This window comes from Nycticebus coucang, chromosome 2 (assembly GCF_027406575.1).
Source record: "Nycticebus coucang isolate mNycCou1 chromosome 2, mNycCou1.pri, whole genome shotgun sequence".
NCBI lineage: Eukaryota > Metazoa > Chordata > Mammalia > Primates > Lorisidae > Nycticebus > Nycticebus coucang.
The window spans coordinates 32,799,990-32,822,964 of record NC_069781.1 but is presented as its reverse complement, the minus strand read 5'-3'; the positions used below and the strand labels follow the sequence as shown (position 1 = coordinate 32,822,964).

General features: G+C 40.6%; 1 long non-coding RNA gene across 2 annotated transcripts in view; it reads left to right on the top strand.

Annotated features, from left to right (window-relative positions):
- The window catches only part of LOC128569001 (uncharacterized), a 188,063-nt gene that overhangs the window by 86,583 nt on the left and 78,505 nt on the right, over positions 1-22,975 (top strand). The window contains exon 4 of one of the 2 annotated variants that reach the window (XR_008375262.1): positions 2,077-2,189. The exons of the other annotated variant lie outside the window; for it this stretch is intronic. This is a non-coding gene — a long non-coding RNA (uncharacterized LOC128569001). Of the gene's footprint in view, positions 1-2,076; positions 2,190-22,975 lie in introns of those variants that run through there. 2 annotated transcript variants of the gene reach the window in all.

Genomic DNA, 22,975 nt, shown 5'->3' with positions numbered 1-22,975 from the left:
AGAATTTTTTATATTTTAAATGTCTCTATTTAATTTCTTCATTTTCTTTTTACTCTAGCTTCTTAGTCATAATATTCTTTCAACATTTTAGTCTATGAATTCTATCACCTGTGTTCTTCTGTGTCAGTTTTTATTGGCCAATTTTTCGCCTTTCTATGAGTAATATTTTCCTGCTCCTTTGCATGCTTGGAAATTTTTGATTAAATTCCAGATATTGTGCATTGTACCTTGTTGAACAATGGATTTTTTTGTTAATTCTGTAAATATTACTGAGGTTTAGTCTGGAATGCCATTAAATTACTTATAGTTTGATACTTTTGTGTTTTTATTCTAAATCTTTGTGTAGCTGGAACATTTTTCCCATTACTTAGGCAAAACCATTCTGAGTACTCTATTTGAAACCCATAAATTATGGTGTTTTTTTACTCTAGCTGATGAGAACAAAAACTCGTAGAATCAGAGAGCTTTGGTCCAAATCTTGGCTCTACTACTGGCTAACTGTAGAATTTTTAAAGAAACCAATTAGTATACATATTTGGGTCTCAGTTCTTGGTCTATAATGTCAGGGATCAAAATAAATAATAGATGAAGACTTCTTAAGTAAAGGGCAGTAAAGTTCATTTATTTCTCTTCTTTATTAGTTCCCTTCTTTCCCATTAGTGAATCTCTCAAACTCAGGTATGAAGAAGGCCTCTGCTTCTAAAAAGTGTTCTTCAGGACACATTTGAAACAATTCTTCTGTACTCTTCTTTTTTTCTCTCTTTCTTCCATACTCTTCACCTACTCTTCTAGCATTATGTCCAACTGTCCCTTCATGTATTCATGCATTCATGAATTCCTTTATATTCCTCACATTGGGTTAATAGGAGGACTCGGAAAGCAGTAAGACATAGCTCTACCCTGAGAGCTTACAGTCCAATAGTCCATCTTATACTGTGGCCTTTATAAAGTTCTCTCTTCCTGTCAAGCTCTCAGGCAGTTGAAGTACTTTGAGCGGACAGATCTGGAAGGAGGGCTGCAGCTCAAGGCTACCCAAGTAATAAACTATGTAGGATCAACTGAGAGGACAGTGGATGGTGTCCAATGGTGATGGAAACAAACATCTTCCGTGTGTGTTCATGGAATAGCAAGGCCACGGATATTATGCTACAAAGCAGGCCGGGTGGTCAGATAACAAGAAAAGCACAAACCAAAAGAAAAGGACCATGGCTTCAGAAGTTTTGTGGGAGCCCAGGAATGTTACGAAAAGTTTCAGATCTGAAAAAGGAGAAGCTAAGCTACTTGCCTCTTGTTCAGACTGGCCAGGATAGGCTGAGTCTTCATATACAGTGATGAATGAACTAGCTGCCAGGAGTAGAGGATAAAATAGTGGCTCACATCCCAGGTCTCTATCCACGCTTCCCATGGAATGCCCTGGTCTCTGTTACTGCCTGTCCATATCTTTTCCATATTTATAAGCCAGATCATATTCCCTTATAGTAGAGAGCCAAGGGAACAAGCTTCTCTAAAGCTCCAAACATCCTGCCCTATACCTCCTAGAAAACACATCACATTTTGCCTTTTATTTGAGGACATGACTTTAACTCTGTCTATAATGTAAGTATCTTGAGGATAGTGATTACTAGCTTTTGTGTGGATTCTAATCTCATCTCTGCATACAGCTATATAAAGCAAAGAATTCCTTTAACCTCTCTGAGCCCAGTTCCTCATCCGTGACTAAACATGACAAAACCTGCCCTGTGTATACCTCCTGGGTTATTACGAAGTGCCATGAAAGTCAAGCTTATTAATGTTCTTTGAGATGTTACACAAATGTGACTACAGATGGGGAACATTAAGGCACTAAATATATTTAAGAAATTTATTTAGTAGGTTTTTAAGCAAATAATGACAGAATTAAAGTGAGGTGGCCCATCCCACCCCCATTTCCACTCGTCTGTAAAAGCAAAGTTAAGAGCATGGACTGCAAGGCTACTTATTTCTATACCAGCTCTACTTTTCATGAGTTTTGTGACTTGGGTAGAATTACTGAACTTTTCTGCAAGCACTATTATTAAGTCACTTTTTTATCACCAGGTGCTATAATGGGCATACAGTGTTGACAGAAGCAAAGGAGCAGGTATGAGTTACTACCCAAACTGACCATGTTGTGGGCATGGCAACTTTCTCGATGTATGTATAAAGGCTAGATGACCTGTTTTTAAATACTCTTATGTAATAATTTAAATTCTCTTCAATAAATCATTCTTACAGGTCTGTTTTATACTTTAGAGCAGAGACTATTATTTTAGTTAAAAATAAATGACTTTAGTGAGTACAAGTATGTTGAAGAGCAAAAATCTTACTTGGCTCCTAATGAGCTTCAAGACATTGGCAAAGCATTGAAGCTTTGCAATACTCTGTTTCCGTCTTGGTAGCTACATCATATAGTTATCATGAGAATTAAATATTTAAAGCACCTAACACAGTTAAGAGCACATAACAGATGCCCAATAAATGATAGCCAGCAAAGCCAAGCAATAATTACACCTTAGCTTTAAAAAGTCATTTTGAAAAATGGATTTTAAAAGCCTGAAGTCAGTTCTCATGGGCCCAATCTGTTGAAATAACATTTCAACAATGTAAACACATTTACATTACCAGCCACTGAGAATTTATGACTCTGTGGGGATCCGTGCCTCCCTACCTTTGTTTGTGTTGCTCTTTCCTTTGAAATAACCTTCCCCTCTTCCCGACCTGATGAATTCTTATTCATCCTTTAAAACCCAGATCAATGTCACTTCCTCCAATGTCTTCCCCACTCCTAAAGACAAATAGAAGTTTCTCAGTGCACACATACTTCTATGACAACAGTCATCATGTGTCATTTCAAAGACCATACATCTTTATAAATCTGTCTCTTCCATTAGACCATAAACCCCTCAAAGACAAGGATGAGCATAGAACATAGTATGTTACAGGTATGAAATAAAAGGGCTGTCTGTAAAGTCTCCCACCAGGTATGTCTCCATTTTTCATCATACGTGGATGGATACTTTCCAGATAGCCCTCATATTTTTGTTGGAAAAAATGAATGAAAGTAACAAAAAATATTTCTGCTTTTAGCAGCTATTTAGTAAATTCACTCATTAACAAGAAGAGAGGGCAAGTTGGAGGCCTGGTGTAATTCTACTGCCTCAGGTGCAAGCTAAAAATAAAAACTAATCAGAAAATTGTAGAAATTCAATCTCAGATAGAAATAGGAAAAGGGTTAGTGATGGTGATGCACTGCCTCATGACCAGAAAAATTCCTAAAATAGAAACTCTACGTGCTGTAGTATTGAAAGGATCAGAGAAGCTTCCAAACTCTTAACAATCACATGGCTCATCTTTTCAAGTCAAGGCAAATAAGAGTAAGAACAAACCCAGGATTAGAACATCATAACTTCTCCTCCAGCCAAGCTTAAAGTTTTAGCTTAGTGGAAAACCATGCTTTGGTCTATTTTTTTTTTTTTAAGAAAATTATAACTCTGGTGCTCAATTATGGATGTTTGAAAACTCAAGCTAAATCACGTACATTTATATTCTGGGATCTATTTTTCCAATATGTGAGGAGTTCAAAAGTTCACATGGTGTGGGTTTACGGCCATCACTGATTACCATGGAGAGCCAGGGGAAGTTACTCTATTTTTTCCGGGTATTAATTTTATTCATTGCGAATTAAAGCATTAAAATGTATGATTTTCAAAGTCTCTTATGACTCTCAGCAAAGTCTCAGAAAAGGAGAAACACAAGAGTGTCATTTGGAAAAAGCAGAATTGGCATCTGCTAATAATGTTTTTGAGAGTCAAGAAGGAAGAGCCTCCATCCAAAAATATCTCTGCCACAATATGAGGATCTAATTCCACAAATGGTAGGTAGGCAGTGGAAGACACAGAAGCTTTGGAATAAGCCAGACCTGGTCCCCAACCCCAACTCTGACACCAGCTTTATGTCAGTATGCAAATTACCTAATTCTCTGAGCTTCAGTTTTTCATCTATAAAATGGTACTGCTCAGGCCACATTGTTATTCAAGATGTATCAATAGTGGTCAAGGTGCAGCAGAAGTCAGAGAAGGACAGGCCTCCTCAGCCTGCATAGTTAGTGATTAGGCAGCCAATAATGAGTTCAGATTACCAGCCTCTACCAACAAGGGGCAGGATGGCTCAGCTGGCTTCTGAACCTCCCTGGATGTATGGACTCAGTTTGGTACGCTCCAAAACCAGCCTTACTGGAAAAAGAACCCCTCCCAGGTCTAGCCAACACTGTAATTATATTAACCATCTTCACATAATGAAGACTTGACCATAATATTGTTTTAACTGTTGTTTTAGATTTTTCTGGCCTGCCATTTCATCCTTACTTGTCAACTGAATTGAAAGTTGACGATAATAATATGTTAAGAGGTGATTGGGGGAGGGGGGATTCTTTTGTTCAACAGGTGACATAAAAATCCACTGACATGCCTTTTAGAGCCTAGAGCCCAAGTGTAGAGCAGCAATTTCAGAGCTGATGAGACTCTGAGAGCCAAGGGGCTCACACAAACAGAAGACCTAGTCTGCCACAAAGCATCTTGGGAAATATGCTAGGTGCAAAGAAAAAATGAAATGTGGCCACGTTATCCCTCCCACAAATGGTTTTAGACAGGATAAAATGAGACAATTTCTGCAACATATCTGATGTGATGCCTAACCCTTGGAATGACAGTAAATGGTAGTGACTGTTATTAGTTGGTCTCTGTGGCTTCAAAGCCCACCAAGGTTCTGCAATGCACATTGCTTCTCTATCCCAAACAATAATCTCTGAATTTTAGGATAATATCACTATGAATTTTTTTTAAGGTTAGCATATAGACTCTAATTTGTGCATATTTGTTTATTTATGTAATGTACAAGTGCTACTTTATATGTTAAAACTTACATAAGAAATAAATTTAAAAATCAAAAAAAGTATGAAATAAAACCTTTAAATAGTATTTATTTCATCAATGTTTGGAGGAGAAAACCTCTGTAAGCAATGTGTCTGAATATGTTTCATTATTATTTTTTAAATCTTGGTTTAATATTTTGTGTCCCAGCAATTTGAAGGCCTGCATTTAAGCTCAATTTATATCAACACTTGATTCCAGTGGCTATCAGAGCTGGGTGAAGAACCTTACACGGAAGTTCCAAATGGAACCAAACACAAAGAAGTCTTGCTCCTGGCTGTGCTTAAATCATCATGCCCATTCACTAATCCCATCCGCCACTTATGCAGAGTTTTTTGGTGAAGTGTGGCTAATAAATTTCCATTATTCTTGATGCCAAAAAAATTATTCCTGTGAACAAACTAGATAGGATTACATGTTTATATTTTTTAACAATTAGATTCAAAATCCACTAAAATTCTTTGGGAGATTTTTAAACATATTAGAAAATTATTTTTTCAGGTGATGTAAATATTCAAGTGACAAACATATATAATTTCCACAACTAAACAATATTACAGAGTGGCGTCTGTGGCTCAAGGAGTAGGGCGCCAGTCCCATATGCTGGAGGTGGCGGGTTCAAACCCAGCCCCTGCCAAAAAAAAAAAAACAATATTACAATAGAGACATTCCCTAAAAGCCATATTTTAAAATGCTCTCTGGGTTTCTTTTAAAAAGCAGTTTCACTTTTATCTTGAAGAAATAGGTATTTAATCTGTGCTTATTTTTCTTTTAATTTATCTGCTAGGCAGCATACTACTAACAACCACTGGTCATCACATGAAAAAGATCAATAAATTGCAGGTTTGTCTTTAACTTCAACAACCTTTTGAAGTGCTTTGACACAAAATCAACAATAAACTCCTATGTTCAGGGTTACCACATCTTATCACAAAGCAGGAATCAACAAACTATGGCCTTTGCATCAAATTAATTCCACCTTTGCTTTTATAAATAAAGTTTTATTGGAACACATTCATATTCACTGATTTGCATATTGTCTTTGGCTGCTTTCACCCTACACTAGCAGAGGTGAATTGTTATAATAGAGACCACATGGCCTTCAAAGCCTAAAATATGATCTTCCTCTTTGCAAAAAAAAAAGTTTGCTTACTCCTGCTATAGATCATCATAAAGTTTTGGGGCCAGGTGTGGAGGCTCTACAGCTCACACCTATAATTCCAGCACTTTGAAAGTCCAAAGAAGGAGGGTCACATGAGGCCATGGGTTCAAGACCAGCCTGGGAAACTTGGTGACGTCCTGTCTCTACAAAAAAAAACTTTTTAAAAACTAGCAGGCTATGGTGATGCACACCTACTCAGGTGGCTGTGATGAGAGGATTCCTTGAGCCCAGGAGTTCAAGGTGACAGTGAGTTATGATTGGCCTGACAAAAGCTCGTCACAGGAGTAGCAGTGGTTGTTCTGCTGTTTTTTCTTTGTTCCCTTTGCTTCCATCCTAGGTATTGTCTTAAATTCACAATTTCTTCATAGATATTTTATTAAACCTTTTGTTCATTTTGTGAAGTTCGCTAAATTTAGTTCAATCTAGATAATATTCTCAGGATCCAAATAGACCCATGTAAACTGCAACAAATCACACTATGCCTCAGCCAACACCCAGAAGGCAACTTGACCAAAGCCTCACTCTTCCCTCAGAGTACTGGTGAACTACACTTGACATTGAACCTGTGTGTTATATAACACAATTTTTATCATTTTTTAGATAAACACATATAGAGGTCATAATTTTTTTAACCCCCCTGTGGATTGTCTTGTGAATTTTACTTTGGAAACCCCTGTACTATACAGTGATTCTTCTATTTTTTTTTTTTTTTTTTTTTTTTTTTTTTTATTGTTGGGGATTCATTGAGGGTACAATAAGCCAGGTTACACTGATTGCAATTGTTAGGTAAAGTCCCTCTTGCAATCATGTCTTGCCCCCATAAAGTGTGACACACACCAAGGCCCCACCCACCTCCCTCCTTCCCTCTTTCTGCTTCCCCCCCTCATAACCATAATTGTCATTAATTGTCCTCATATCAAAATTGAGTACATAGGATTCATGCTTCTCCATTCTTGTGATGCTTTACTAAGAATAATATCTTCCACGTCCATCCAGGTTAATACGAAGGATGTAAAGTCTCCATTTTTTTTAATGGCTGAATAGTATTCCATGGTATACATATACCACAGCTTGTTAATCCATTCCTGGGTTGGTGGGCATTTAGGCTGTTTCCACATTTTGGCGACTGTAAATTGAGCTGCAATAAACAGTCTAGTACAAGTGTCCTTATGATAAAAGGATTTTTTTCCTTCTGGGTAGATGCCCAGTAATGGGATTGCAGGATCAAATGGGAGGTCTAGCTTGAGTGCTTTGAGGATTCTCCATACTTCCTTCCAGAAAGGTTGTACTAGTTTGCAGTCCCACCAGCAGTGTAAAAGTGTTCCCTTCTCTCCACATCCACGCCAGCATCTGCAGTTTTGAGATTTTCTGATGTGGGCCATTCTCACTGGGGTTAGATGATATCTCAGGGTTGTTTTGATTTGCATTTCTCTAATATATAGAGATGATGAACATTTTTTCATGTGTTTGTTAGTGATTCGTCTGTCGTCTTTAGAGAAAGTTCTATTCATGTCTCTTGCCCATTGATATAAGGGATTGTTGGCTTTTTTCATGTGGATTACTTTGAGTTCTCTATAGATCCTAGTTATCAAGCTTTTGTCTGATTGAAAATATGCAAATATCCTTTCCCATTGTGTAGGTTGTCTCTTTGCTTTGGTTATTGTCTCCTTAGCAGTACAGAAGCTTTTCAGTTTAATGAAGTCCCATTTGTTTATTTTTGTTGTTGTTGCAATTGCCATGGCAGTCTTCTTCATGAAGTCTTTCCCCAGGCCAATATCTTCCAGTGTTTTTCCTATGCTTTCTTGGAGGGTTTTTATTGTTTCATGCCTTAAGTTTAAGTCCTTTATCCATCTTGAATCAATTTTTGTGAGTGGGGAAAGGTGTGGGTCCAGTTTCAGTCTTTTACATGTAGACATCCAGTTCTCCCAACACCATTTATTGAATAGGGAGTCTTTCCCCCAAGGTATGTTCTTGTTTGGTTTATCAAAGATTAGGTGGTTGTAAGATGTTAGTTTCATTTCTTGGTTTTCCATTCGATTCCAAGTGTCTATGTCTCTGTTTTTGTGCCAGTACCATGCTGTCTTGAGCACTATGGCTTTGTAGTACAGACTAAAATCTGGTATGCTGATGCCCCCAGCTTTATTTTTATTACAGAGAACTGCCTTAGCTATACGGGGTTTTTTCCAGTTCCATACAAAACGCAGAATCATTTTTTCCAAATCTTGAAAGTATGATGTTGGTATTTTGATAGGAATGGCATTGAATAGGTAGATTGCTTTGGAAAGTATGGACATTTTAACAATGTTGATTCTTCCCATCCATGAGCGTGGTATGTTCTTCCATTTGTTAATATCCTCTGCTATTTCCTTTCTGAGGATTTCATAGTTTTCTTTATACAGGTCCTTCACCTCCTTCGTTAGGTATATTCCTAGGTATTTGATTTTCTTTGAAACTATGGTGAAGGGAGTTGTGTCCTTAATTAGCTTCTCATCTTGACTGTTATTGGTGTACACAAAGGCTACTGACTTGTGGACATTGATTTTATATCCTGAAACATTACTGTATTTTTTGATGACTTCTAGGAGTCTTGTGGTTGAGTCTTTGGGGTTCTCTAAGTATAAGATCATGTCGTCAGCAAAGAGGGAGAGTTTGACCTCCTCTGCTCCCATTTGGATTCCCTTTATTTCCTTGTCTTGCCTAATTGTATTGGCTAGAACTTCCAGCACTATGTTGAATAGTAAAGGTGACAGAGGACAACCTTGTCTGGTTCCAGTTCTAAGAGGAAAAGCTTTCAGTTTTACTCCATTCAGTAAAATATTGGCTGTGGGTTTGTCATAGATAGCTTCAATCAGTTTTAGAAATGTGCCACCTATGCCTATACTCTTCAGTGTTCTAATTAGAAAAGGATGCTGGATTTTATCAAATGCTTTTTCTGCATCTATTGAGAGGATCATGTGATCTTTATTTTTGCCTCTGTTAATATGGTGGATAACGTTTATAGACTTGCGTATGTTAAACCAGCCTTGCATCCCTGGGATGAAGCCTACTTGATCATGATGAATGACTTTTTTGATGATAAGCTGTAATCTATTGGCTAGGATTTTGTTGAGAATTTTTGCGTCTATGTTCATGAGTGAGATTGGTCTGAAATTCTCCTTTTTGTTTGGGTCTTTTCCTGGTTTTGGTATCAGGGTGATGTTTGCTTCATAGAATGTGTTGGGGAAGATTCCTTCTTCCTCAATTTTTTGGAATAATTTCTGCAGTACAGGAATAAGCTCTTCCTTGAAGGTTTGATAGAATTCTGGAGTGAAGCCATCTGGACCAGGGCATTTTTTGGTTGGAAGCTTTTTTATTGTTTCTTTGATCTCAGTGCTTGAAATTGGTCTGTTCAGGAGCTCTATTTCTTCCTGGCTGAGTCTAGGGAGAGGGTGTGATTCCAAATATTGATCCATTTCTTTCACATTGTCAAATTTCTGGGCATAGAGTTTCTGGTAGTATTTAGAGATGATTTCTTGTATCTCTGTGGGATCAGTTGTTATTTCCCCTTTATCATTTCTGATTGAGGTTACTAGAGATTTTACTTTTCTATTCCTCGTTAGTCTGGCCAATGGTTTATCTATTTTATTTATTTTTTCAAAAAACCAACTCCTTGTTTCATTAATTTTCTGAATGATTCTTTTGTTTTCAATTTCATTGATCTCTGATTTGATTTTGGATATTTCTTTTCTTCTACTGAGTTTAGGCTTAGATTGTTCTTCTTTTTCCAATTCCATAAGATCTCTTGTGAGATTGTTGATGTGCTCTCTTTCAGTTTTTCGAATGTAGGCATCTAAAGCGATGAATTTTCCTCTCAAAACTGCTTTTGCAGTATCCCACAGGTTTTGGTAGCTTGTGTCTTCATTGTTGTTATGCTCAAGGAAGTTAATGATTTCCTGTTTTATTTCTTCCTTCACCCATCTGTTATTCAACAGAAGATTGTTTAATTTCCATGCCTTTGGGTGGGGTCGAGCATTTTTGTTAGAGTTGAGTTCCACCTTTAGTGCCTTATGGTCTGAGAAGATACAAGGTAAAATTTCAATTCTTTTGATTCTGTTGATATTTGTTTTGTGTCCCAGGATATGATCAATTTTGGAGAATGTTCCATGGGGTGATGAGAAGAATGTATATTCTTTATCTTTGGGGTGGAGTGTTCTATATGCGTCTATCAAGCACAGTTGTTCTAGAGTCTCATTTAAGTCTCTTATATCCTTGTTTAATTTCTGTTTAGAGGATCTGTCCAGCTCTGTAAGAGGAGTGTTAAAGTCCCCTGTTACGATGGTATTATCAGATATCATATTGCTCAGACTGAGTAAGGTCTGCTTCAAGAATCTGGGAGCATTTAAATTGGGTGCATAAATATTTAGAATTGAAATGTCTTCTTGTTGTATTTTTCCCTTGACCAATATAAAGTGACCATCTTTGTCTTTTTTGACTTTAGTTGCTTTAAATCCACATGTGTCTGAAAATAAGATTGCAACTCCTCTTTTCTTCTGAATTCCATTTGCCTGAAAAATTGTCTTCCAACCCTTGACTCGGAGCTTTAATTTGTCTTTTGAAGCCAGGTGTGTTTCTTGCAGACAGCAAATGGATGGCTTGTGTTTTTTAATCCAGTCAACCAATCTATGTCTCTTCAGTGGGGAATTCAAGCCATTAACATTTATTGAGATAATTGACAAGTGTGGTAGTATTCTATTCGTCTTATTTTGTGAGAGTCCATTGCTTAGTTTTATCTTTTGCATCAGTGTGGAGGTTAGGTTCTGTCCTTTAATTTCTGAGTTCTTACTTTGCTGCTGATCCATTGTGGTGGTCAGTGTGCAGAACAGGTTGAAGTATTTCCTGTAGAGCTGGTCTTGTTGTGGCGAATTTCCTCAATGTTTGTATATCCGTAAATGATTTGATTTCTCCGTCAATTTTGAAGCTTAGCTTAGCAGGGTACAGAATTCTGGGCTGAAAATTGTTCTGTTTAAGTAGATTAAAGGTAGATGACCATTGTCTTCTTGCTTGGAAAGTTTCATTAGAGAAGTCTGAGGTCAATCTGATGGATTTGCCCCTGTAGGTCAACTGGCGCTTACTCCTGGCAGCTTGCAGAATCTTTTCTTTGGTCTTGACTTTGGAGAGGTTCATCACAATGTGTCTTGGAGAAGCTCGGTTAGAGTTGAGGCGACCCGGGGTCCGATATCCCTCTGAAAGCAGTGTGTCAGAATCTTTGGTGATATTTGGGAAATTTTCTTTTATAATATTCTCTAGTATGGCTTCCATTCCTCTGGGGCATTCTTCTTCCCCTTCTGGAATTCCTATAACTCGTATGTTGGAACGCTTCATAAAGTCCCATAATTCTGACAGTGAACGTTCTGCTTTCTCTCTCTTCTTTTCTGCCTCTTTTACTATCTGAGTTATCTCAAAAACTTTGTCTTCTACCTCTGAAATTCTTTCTTCTGCATGGTCTAACCTGTTGCTGATACTTTCCATTGCATCTTTAAGTTCCCTGATTGACTGTTTCATTTCCTTCAGCTCTGCTATATCCTTTTTATATTCTTCATATCGTTCATCTCTTATTTGATTCTGTTTTTTAATTTCCTTTTGGTTATTTTCCACTTTATTAACAGTTTCCTTCATTGTTTCCATCATTTCCTTCATTGTTTTCAACATGTGTATTCTAAATTCCCTTTCTGTCATTCCTAACATTTCTGTATAGGTGGAATCCTCTGCAGTAGCTACCTCATGGTCCCTTGGCGGGGTAGTTCTGGACTGGTTCTTCATGTTGCCTGGAGTTTTCTGCTGATTCTTCCTCATGGGTGATTTCTTTTATCTGTTTACTTGCCCTAATTTTCCTTTCAATTCCTCTTGCTCTTTAAGTTCTTGTGCCTGTGGACTAAGGGTTACAGGACCAGAAGGGTGAGAAGGTTTCAGAGCAAAAAAGCGATGAAAGAAATGAGGACCGAGTGATAAGAAAAAAAAAAAAAATGAAAAAAAAGAAAAATAGAGAAAGGAGAGTGGTTGGGTGAAAGGAATATTGACAAAAAGAAGAGAGGCACAGAAAGAGGGAGACAGAGCAATATAGGTGTACAGTAGGGTACTTTGATACAACCTTAAAAAAAAAAACACCTTCTGGGGGTGCCAAGTGGGGTGGTTCACTTGAGGTCAGCAGCTCTTTGCTAACCTGATCAGACACAGTACCCCACCTCCACCAAGTAGAGAGGAAAGACAAAAATGCTATAAATCAAACCAAAACAAGCAAACAGAAAGCTTTACGGGATAAAATTGGCTGGAAAAACCAAATAATAGTGGTAGAAACACTAACAAAAATGAAGTTCTGATTATTGAAATAGGCAGCAATGGGAAATTATAATTAAACTAGAAAAATTGAGAAAGAAAAAGGATCTGTATGGAAAAGGTTGAACTTAAAAAACAAAACAACAATCTAGAACGTCAAAATAAACAAAAAAAAAACCAAACCAGAAAAAAAACCAAACAAACAAACAAAAAAAAACACACACGCAACCAAAAACAAAGCAGTATGTATATGGAATTGAATATTGTCTGGGCAACACGTGGTCTTCTGGGGTATGAGATGTTAATCACAGTTCTGATACGACTGGAGGCTGCTAGTTTCTCGAACCCCAGCAGGTAGACGCCCTAAATCTCTCTTCAGCCCACTTAAAAGGCACTTTGAACTTGTTCACTTACTGAGCAGAAGCTTTCTCAGGGAAGTGCTTGTTGCTGGAATCACTGCTGAAGTGGCTATCCACTTACCCTGTGTGTCAAAACTGGTCTCCCTCTGCCCCCGAGGGTTAGGGCTGCAAGGCGGCTCAGACCCCGCCCTTAGGCTACTTGGTCGCTGGGTTACCAGCTCCCACCCAATTCCAGCTCTGCGACCCTGAGGGCGGAGCTTGCCAGGGCAGATCCCTCACAATGTCTGCCTGTGACCCAGAGCCAAACTCTATTAGCTCTGTCTGGCTCAGCGGCTCAGACTGGGGCCCTAGACAAAGGCCAGAGTTCTCCGCACTCCCGCTCAGGCTCTCCCCAAGGCAGTTCAGCTGAGTGCCAAGTCCAAAGACACCAAAACAGTTCACAGGTAAGGCCTTTCTGGTTTGCAGTCTCGCTGCTACTGAACTTACAGTTGCGGGCGGGTTTAGGCAGATTGAACACACGCGACCACTTGCCGGTTTTCCACTGTTTTAGTCCTCCTCTTGGGGTCCAGAAGTCTCTCGCTGACTCCCTGTATCCTCTCAGGGGTGATGATAGGCAGATCCCACCAGCCAGAGATGCCTGGAGTCCTATATCCCCAGACTCACGGTGCCCAGATGCAAGGAAGCTGTTACTCGGCTGCCATCTTGCTCCACCCTCCCAGTGATTCTTCTATTTAAAAAGCCACAATATTTGGAACAAAGGAGGTGAGAGTTATTCTACTTACTGAGCACCTACCATATCAGTATATCAGGTGCTACAAGTGTTACAAAGATGAGTCAAAGTAAACTAGACTTGGCTCCTGTCTTTAACCCCAGTCATTTACTAATTTATTCATCTACTCAGCGAACAATTGCAGAGTGACTTCCAGTTCCAGAGACAGGAGCATGCACTAAGGCTTGGTGTCATGGGGACTTCTACCTCAGACATGGCAAACCATTCATCCAGCCTGAGTTAGCTCAGATAGATTGGTCACTATTACAGAAATCTTTCAGTGTTTGCCACTTGATCTTCAGGAGGTTTTCAATCCCTGTGAAGACTGGAAACGCTTCTGATCCTATATGACCCCAAGAAACAAAGGCAAGACTCATCATGGACGTCCCCTCAACTCACTTGTGGGTGGCCCCATTCTTGACCCATTTTTCTGACCGTGGATCAATGGCCCTTCTTCCTTTCTCTCTATATACCTTTCATCTTTTCACATTGGAAGGTTTACTTCTTCTTTCCTTTCCCACCAAAGTCCTTAATGACTGGACTCTGTACCACTGGAAAAATCTTTTATGGCAAATGGAAAATCAATGCAGGGTAAGAAAGTTGAGCAAACAACAATAATGGCACTGCTTCCTCAAGAGCATGAAGGAAACGATAATCTTCAAAATACTATTGCTTAAAAATCTCTACTTCCTGGAAGGAAAGGGAGATTACATAGATGAGAGATACAGAGCAATAGAGGTAAATATAGATCATCTTGGTCTGTTTTATGCTGCTATAACAAAATATCTGAGACTGGGTAATTTATAAAGAACAGAAGTTTATTTTCTCACAGTTCTGGAGGCTGGAAAGTCCAAGATCAAGGCAGTGGCCATTTTAATTGTCTAGTGAGGGCCACTCTCTGCTTTCAAGATGGCAACTTCTTACTGCATCCCCAAGAGGAAGAACACTGAGGCCTCACGTGGCAGAGGTGGAGGGTAAGTAAGCTTGGCACTGTGTAAAGCCCCTTTTTTTTTTTTTTTTTTTTTGTAGAGACAGAGTCTCACTGTACCACCCTCGGATAGAGTGCCGTGGCGTTACAGGGCTCACAGCAACCTCTAACTCTTGGTACGTGATTCTCTTGCCTCAGCCTCCCGAGCAGCTGGGACTACAGGCGCCTGCCATAACGCCCGGCTATTTTTTTGTTGCAGTTTGGCCGGGGCTGGGTTTGAACCCGCCATCCTCGGCATATGGGGCCGGCTCCCTACTCACTGAGCCACGGGCGCCACCTAAAGCCCCTTTTATAAAAGTCTTAATCACCTTAGGCCCTCCTGACTTAATCACCTCTTAAAGACCCTATCTCTTAACATCATTACATTGGCCATAAAGTTTCAACACTTGAATTTTGAAGAGATACGTTCAAACCATAGCATAGATATATAGATTCTATTTGGGGAAAGATGTCCACTGCTCTATACTGACTTGAATGATTTCTTCTAGTTTAAAATAGTAAAGACAAGATAGTTTGGGTTTTTATTGTAGTACAAATTTATGCTTAATACAAATGAAACATAAAAGCGTGCAACCTCATTGCAAAGCTCTTCCTGACTATAGACAGTGCTTTAAGCCCCCAATGTGAATGATTTTATTGACAAGGACTGGGATTCTAGGTATTGGAATGGGGGTGTCTGAGGGAACTCGGGGGACTCAGAAGTTTGACCTCAGGCCCTTTGTTGGCTTTTCCCTTTGGTAAGTTTCCCTCTAGGAGAGAACGTGGGCTGCCATATTCTAACAGTACAAAGAGTTGTGTTAGGTAATTAAAAATGTCTTCCTCCTGGGCGGCACCTGTGGCTCAATGGAGTGGGGCGCTGGTCCCATGTGCTGGAGGTGGCAGGTTCAAACCCAGCCCCAAAAACTGCAAAAAAAAAAAAAAAAAAGTCTTCCTCCTAGGACCCCTCTGTAGAGAAAAAAGAAACCCATTAACAGTTTCTTCCGTATCCTTCCAAAAATTTTCCTGAATTAACTTTATAGCACCCTGGAAGGATCAGGAAAGAGAATGAAGCTAGTGAGATATACTGTTCTGAGATCTAGCTCAGCAAAGCAAGAATGCATCAACATTAGGTTTATTTTTTCTCCCTTTCTGATTATACTGAGTTTAAATTTGCAGCTGTAAGGCTGCTTTACTGTGAACTTTTACATTTTATATTCTTAAGTAAAATCCCAACAGGGAAGTACAAGCTAATGAGTTTTGTTTTGTCATCTTGTCGGGCTTTTACAACACACTTTCAAACACCCAACATCTTAACATCTTGAAACAATTAACAAAACTATTGAACTTCACAGAGAGTTGGCTTTTTTTTTTTTTTTAAGGCTATAAACATAGAAGGATTTATTTTTAACTCCATATCTATGCTGCCTGGTTTGAGATTTCACTTCTGCAAAATAGTCAGAGGTCAATCTATTTTGTCACTGTGGTTTCATTTTTTGACATTAAATTTGAAGGACAAAAGAAATAGTTGGAAGACCATATTTATTTTTTCTAAGTAAAGAGTATACACCACATTAGCGTATTCAGAGTTTATTGGTAGACATTAAAAAGCTCTACAAAAGTTAAGACAAGGCTTAACAGCAAAATGGCTCACCTTGGATCACCATATTTAAATAATGCAACTGATTTCATGCATATTTTGAAAGTAGCTACACAATATATAAACATGATCAAAAATAGATGCTGCACAACACTGAATATACTAAATCCTCCTGAGTCACTCAAATTATCTGTTATGTGAATCTGACCTCAATAAAAGTAGTAATCGTTGGCGCCTGTAGCTCAGTGGGTAGGGCACCAGTCACATACATTGAGGCTGGCGGGTTCGAACCCGGCCCAGGCCTGCTAAAACAACAATGACAACTGCAACAACAAAAAAAACAGCTGGGCATTGTGGCAGGCGCCTGTAGTCCCAGCTACTTGGGAGGCTAAGGCAGGAGGATCACTTAAGCCCAAGAATTTGAGGTTGCTGTGAGTTGTGACACCACAACACTCTACCCAAGGCGACAGCTTGAGACTCTGTCTCAAAAAATAAATAAATTAATCTTTAAAAGATGACATTTTAAAATGTTGTACTTTTGCAAGGCAATCTAATTTAAAGATTTTTTTAAGTCATCATCTCTGACAAAAATAAGAATTAACCTTTGTTAAGAAGCTACTCTGGGCAAGACCTTTTGCTAAAAGCTTTCCAATAAACAGTAGTATAATAAATGAGTTACTATAGTATATTACAAGGTAAGAGGGACTATAAGGAAAGAAATAAAACAGAGCAAAGAGGATTAGAAGAGATAGCAGGGTAGGGAGTAGAATTAAAAATAGCAGTCCTAATGGGCCTCATCGAGATAGCAAAATTGAAGAAAAGATTTAAAGGATGAGAGGGAGTTGGTCAAGCTAATATCAGTTTTCTGGGCAAAGAAATCTAGAAGGAGAAAGAGGGAACATCTGGTGCAAAGGCCCTGAGGCAGAGACACGTCTGACACGGTCAAGGAGTGGCAAGGTCAGCATGGCTAGAACAGAGTAACCAAAAGGGAAAGTGATAGGAGATGATATTGGAGAGGTAAATGAAGATCTATTCTTTTTTTTTTTTTTTTTTTTTGTTGTTGTTGTTGTAGAGACAGAGTCTCAGTTTATGGCCCTCGGTAGAGTGCCGTGGCATCACACAGCTCACAGCAACCTCCAACTCCTGGGCTTAAGCGATTCTCTTGCCTCAGCCTCCCGAGTAGCTGGGACTACAGGCGCCCGCCACAACACCCGGCTATTTTTTGGTTGCAGTTCAGCTGGGGCCGGGTTTGAGCCCGCCACCCTCGGTATATGGGGCCGGCACCTTACCAACTGAGCCACAGGCGCCGCCCAAGGATCTATACTTACTCACAATAAACTGGAAGCCCTTCGCAGACTTTAGGATCCATGGCTGAAGCAGAACTGTGTTGAGAATAAGGTAGAAGGATGGAAGATGGGGCAATGATAGAAGCAGGGAGATGTGTTGGGAGGCCATTTCTGAACCCCAAGTAAAACACAATGATAGGTATGACCAGTGAAATAACAACAGGGATGGTGAAAAATGGTTAGATTCTAAACATTTTGAATGTGGAGCTCACAGAATGTCTGGCAGCTTGGATCTGAAGTGTGAAAGAAACAGAGTCAAGTTCTGGGATGTACTTGAACAGCTGGAAGGAGAGAGCTGTCCTACGCTAAAATAAAGATGACTTTGAGGGAAGCAGTTTTGAGGCAAGATGGGAAGGGGTGTGTGCTGCAGTGACAATCAGAAGTTCAGTCTGGGACAAGTTCAATTTGAAATGTCTGTTAGAAAAGCAGGTGGTGATAGCTCATAGAATTGAGGTGATTTGGCGAAGTATTGAGCTATCCATCCCTCAGAATCCTTACAAATCAGTAATATTGAATCATGGTGACATCTATCAAACCAAATATTTTCCTTTTCTCTAGAGATTGAGGTCCTTACCCTGCTCTATTTTCAAATTGTAACATAATTCTCCCGTACTTCGCTTTACATCCCCTCACTGACTTTTCCAGATGGGAATATAAATTTATTTCAGCCCTTGTGTATCATTTTGTGAATAAAAAGATGCTACTGCAATTTGCCACTATTTTAAGGAAGCTACGACTACATATCTTCCAACAATTATGTTAAAAGAGCCCAAGAGTTGAGATCGTCAAGGTATATTTTCCAAGACTGCTCAGGAGATCTATCTATCCAAATGAAGTTTGACACCACCCCAAAGAGACTGCAATGCCTCTGGCATGTCGTACCACCTGGATCAGGCTCCTCTGGATGCTATAACACAGAACCACAAACTTGGGAGCTTAAAACAACAGGAATTTATTTATTCTTTTATAGTTCTGGAGGCCGGAAGTCCAAAAATCAAGGTGTCTGAGCAAGGGCACACTGTTTCTGAAGATCCTGGGAGAGGGTCCTTTGTCCTTCTCCTCATGTATCTGTCCTCTTCACGTGTCTGTCTGTGTCTACGTTTCCTTCACCTTACAAAGATACCAGTCATTGAACTTGGGGCCTACTCTAATCTAGCATGACCTTACCTTCAGTTCCTTACATCTGCAAAGACCTTATTTTCAAATAAGGTCATGTTCCCAGGTACCAAGGGTTAGGACTTCAACATGTCTTTTCTTTTCTATTTTTTGAGACAGAGTCTTACTATGTCGCCCTTGGTAAAGTGCTGTGGCATCACAGCTCACAGCAACCTCAAACTCTTGGGCTTAAGTGATTCTCTTGCCTCAGCCTCCAAAGTAGCTGGGACTACAGGCACCCGCCACCATGCCTGACTATTTTTGGATACAGTTGTCATTGTTGTTTAGCTGGCTCTGGCCGGGTTTGAACCCGCCACCCTCGGTGTACGTGGCTGGCACCATAACCACTGTGCTACAGGCGCCAAGTGTCAACATGTCTTTTCTGGGGAAACAAAACTCATAACAACACCAAACCTCAGTTAATCATTCATTTATTTACTAACAACCTCACCTGTGCTTGACACACTTGTTTAAGTAACAGGGACACAGGAACAAACAAGCTAACCGAGGCCTTGCCCACAGAGAACTTATGGTGACAGGCAGATTCTCACAGTTCAATGTGGTAAAAGAGAAGAACTGGGTAATATGGGGATTCACAGAAGAGACACTTACCTCAGCCTGGAGAGCCAGAGAAATGCTTTCTGGAATAAGTGGCACCCACACGAAGGCCTAGACGGTAGAGTGGGAGGCACCGGGAAGAGGATTCCAAGCAGAGGGACCACAGTCGCTAAAGCCCAGACATCAAAGAAATCATGCTACACTCTGGAGACCAGTGTGGTATCTAACTGATGCTGGCAGTTACGACAATAAACAACAGGGCGTGGGTCTTGAAATGACAGGGACTTTGTAGGCATGCTAAGGACAGGACTTTGTCCTCCAGTGAGGTCCCCAGACAAAAGAGTATCCCATCACTCTGTTCCATGACTATGGTCATTTTTCACTATAATAGTAAAGCACAATTATTTGCAAGTAGTTGATTTCTCAGATAAATTAAATCAGATTCTATGATACGTCTACAATTTACAACATTTTCCTTCACTTCCCTTTAAATGATGGATAAAGGGAGGTGGAATTGCAACTGTCATGCAGGGACTTGTGTATAAAGTGATGTGCCCATAATCTGTTCTGAATATGAATGTCCTTCTTCAGGTATGGGCAATGTATCAAGAAGATGGAAAACCACTCTTTAGGCAATGGGACACTAGTGAAAGGTTTTGATTGGATAGCAACGTGTGATCAGCTCACTCACGCTGCATTTCCAAATGTGGGCTAGAGAGGGTTGAGTCTAGAGAGCAGATGAAAGGCTATGGGAATAAACTGAGTAAGGGATAAAGATGGCCCAAACTAGAGGAGTGGCGATGAAGATGGAGAGAGGTAAACAGATTTTATGGATATTAATGAGGCAATATTTGGAATAAGACTGTAGGTGAGCAGGAAAATTGGTAATAATAGAGACAAAAATCACTAAAAATCGCCCCAACCATTAATCCTTCGTTTATCTAATTAGTTTCAAACTTCCTTCCACACCAAACCACATAAAGAGCACATTAAGACGAAATCAAATGGATCTTTAGCTCAGGCATCCACAAGGCACAGTGGGCATCTCACAGCCACACAGAGCAGGCACGGAACAAAATCCTGGCCCTGCACATACACAGCTGAATCATTAGCAGGAGGAATAAGCCCACACAGTAAGCCCAGGTGTGACTGAAGCAACTGGTCTAATCAAATGGGTGAAGCACAGTGGGAAAAGGTCCAGACGTCCTGTCAGCCCTCTCCAGACAGGCCAGAAGACAGGCATGCAGGAGGTTATTTGTAGACAAATTGTCCATGGGTAGGAATGGACTGAAATAAAAATTCAGGTTTCTGTCCTGGAGACAAGGACTATCAAGAGCCACATAGCGTACCAGGGCCCAGTCCCAGGCTGAGCTAAAGGCCAGTATCTGTTCCTGAAAGGGGAATGTGCCTTTGGGTCAGAGAGTTGGAGATCAGACAGAAGCCAGATCTTGGGGCTAGGCTGCCAATGGCCAGGGAGGACAGGTGTCACTCAGAGAAACATGACTGTCAAAGCTTATCACTGGACTATCCAACTCCATGTTCAAGCAGATGTCCAGCCACCAAGTCCCACCAGGGGCACTGAGGTGATTAATGGGCTTCCTGCCTGAATCAATTTGGATTCAGGAACTGGGGTGGGACCTAGAAGGTGGCAGCTGAAAGCGATATGCATCAGTCTCAAAGGGGAGCAGCTGCGCAAAATAAAGGCATGGAAGTTGAGGCAGGAGGCCACCAGGTTGGAGTTAGTCTGCTGGGCTGAGCACTATGCCCACCGTGGACATCCTCATGGGAAAGAAATAGCCACAGTGAAATTACCCACTTGGAAGACTTGAGAGGGTGACATTAAGAAGTAGCCCTTCATTCCACCAACATATATTGAACACCTACCATATATTAAGCTCCTACCATATTCACAGGGCTTTCTTTGGAGCATATAAAAATGCTAAAGTCTTCATAATCTCCACCTTCAAGTATCCTACAGTAGAACAAGCCTGACAGGAGACTCACGAATTTAACTGTGAGAAAGCCTAATAAAAGGCCATGGAGAATAAGGGAAAAATGAAGAACAGCTAGAACAGAAAAGTCTCATGAGCTTGAGAAGAGACCAGGGCCATTTTTACCCAAGCAGCACAATTCTAGCCATTGCTGAGATGGCTTCAATCACCTGTGGGTGATCCCAGCCAATCCCAGATTTGAAGTCATAGCCATGTGGCTCAATCTACATCTCCCTCGACTATCTAAGTCTTCAAAATTATAATCTTATGACAGAGGGATCTTGGGATTCCAGGTGACAGGACTGAAAATCCCTTGCTCTGTCCCTTACTAAGTAGCCAAGCCCTCATTTCCTAACTTGCCTGAACTTGAATTTTACTCCCCATAAAATGACAATAAACACAACGCACACTCCAAAGGGCTGTTTCAAGGATCAAGTAATATAATACAGATGAATGGGTTTGTACATTTTAGAGACTGGAAAAAACATTTGTTATTTTAATGGTATCCCAACTTGGGCCTGGGTTGCAGGCATGCCTAGGTGTGTTTAAGGAACTGGTGTGTGGGGCTTCTGGGAGTCACCTGCCATGAGGATGAGGAAGAGGTTTCACTTACACAGCAGAGAAAGACAAAGGCAAGCGGGCAGCACATGGGAAGCTTCAGATGTCGGTGCCCAGCCCGCCCTTGACAGGAAGTCAGAAATCAGCCATAGAAGGACTTTCCCAGCTGCAGAAGCTGAGAAAGCTGTTTTCACAAAGGAACATTACCATTGCCAGAGGGGGTGGGGTGTGATGAAGGGAAACGCTCTTCCCTGCACAGGGAGAACTCCAGAGCATTGGGTGCTATTTAGTAACCTGAATAGTTTTTCATTAAGGGAAAGTGTTCTTGGTACAAACACAGCACATAGGTATTTGCCCACACCTCCCCCTCAAGCTGACGGGTGACCCAGAGACATTCCCAATGGTGGGGGGGCAGAGAGAACAAGAGGGGCACTTGTGAATGTCTATGAAATGCTCCTGGGGACAATCTCAGGGGCAAAAGTTAGCAATGATAGGCCCTGGCCCCTAATACGACCCCCAGAGTGGTACTCACAGAGGGTGAGGCCTAGAGAAACTCATATTGTCGTGCAGTGAAGATGAACGTTAGATGCCACCTGAGTTCAGGCACCAGTAGCTGCTATTTCCAGGTGCTTCAATTTCTTCATTGGTTGAGGGAGCCTGAGACCGGATGTTTGCTACCCAGCAAGAGTAGGGGCGCTTCTCTTAACAAAGACCACCCAGAAGTGAGCCAAGACATAGGAAAGCACCCAACGCATGCTTTCAACAAACGTTGCACAAAGTTGCTGCAGTGTCCAGTAAACAGTTTCCTTTGCCTCTTGGCTTGGTGTTTTCCAAGTCTGGAAGAGGCAGAAATGCATTCAGAAGGATGTGTAAGATTACAACACAGGAGCTGCATGGTGTGGTGGGAAAGGAGGAAAGAGAATAATTATACCCCAGCAAGAAAATGTAAAATATGCCTTTGCAGGGGAGCTGGAGGCGAAGGGCATTCAGGGAGCTGGGGGCAAAGGTGAGACAGGCCAGGTGCCATGGCTCACCCCTGTAATCCTAACTCTCTGGGAGGCTGAGGTGACAGGATTACTCGAGCTTCGGAGTTCCAGACCAGCCTGAGCAAGAGCCAGACACCATCTCTCCTAAAAATAGAAAAAATACCCGGGCATCAAGGCAAGTCCCTGTAGTCTTAGCCACTTGGGAAAATAAGGCAGGAGGATCACTTGAACCCAGGAGTTTGAGGTTGCCATGAGCTAGATGCCACAGC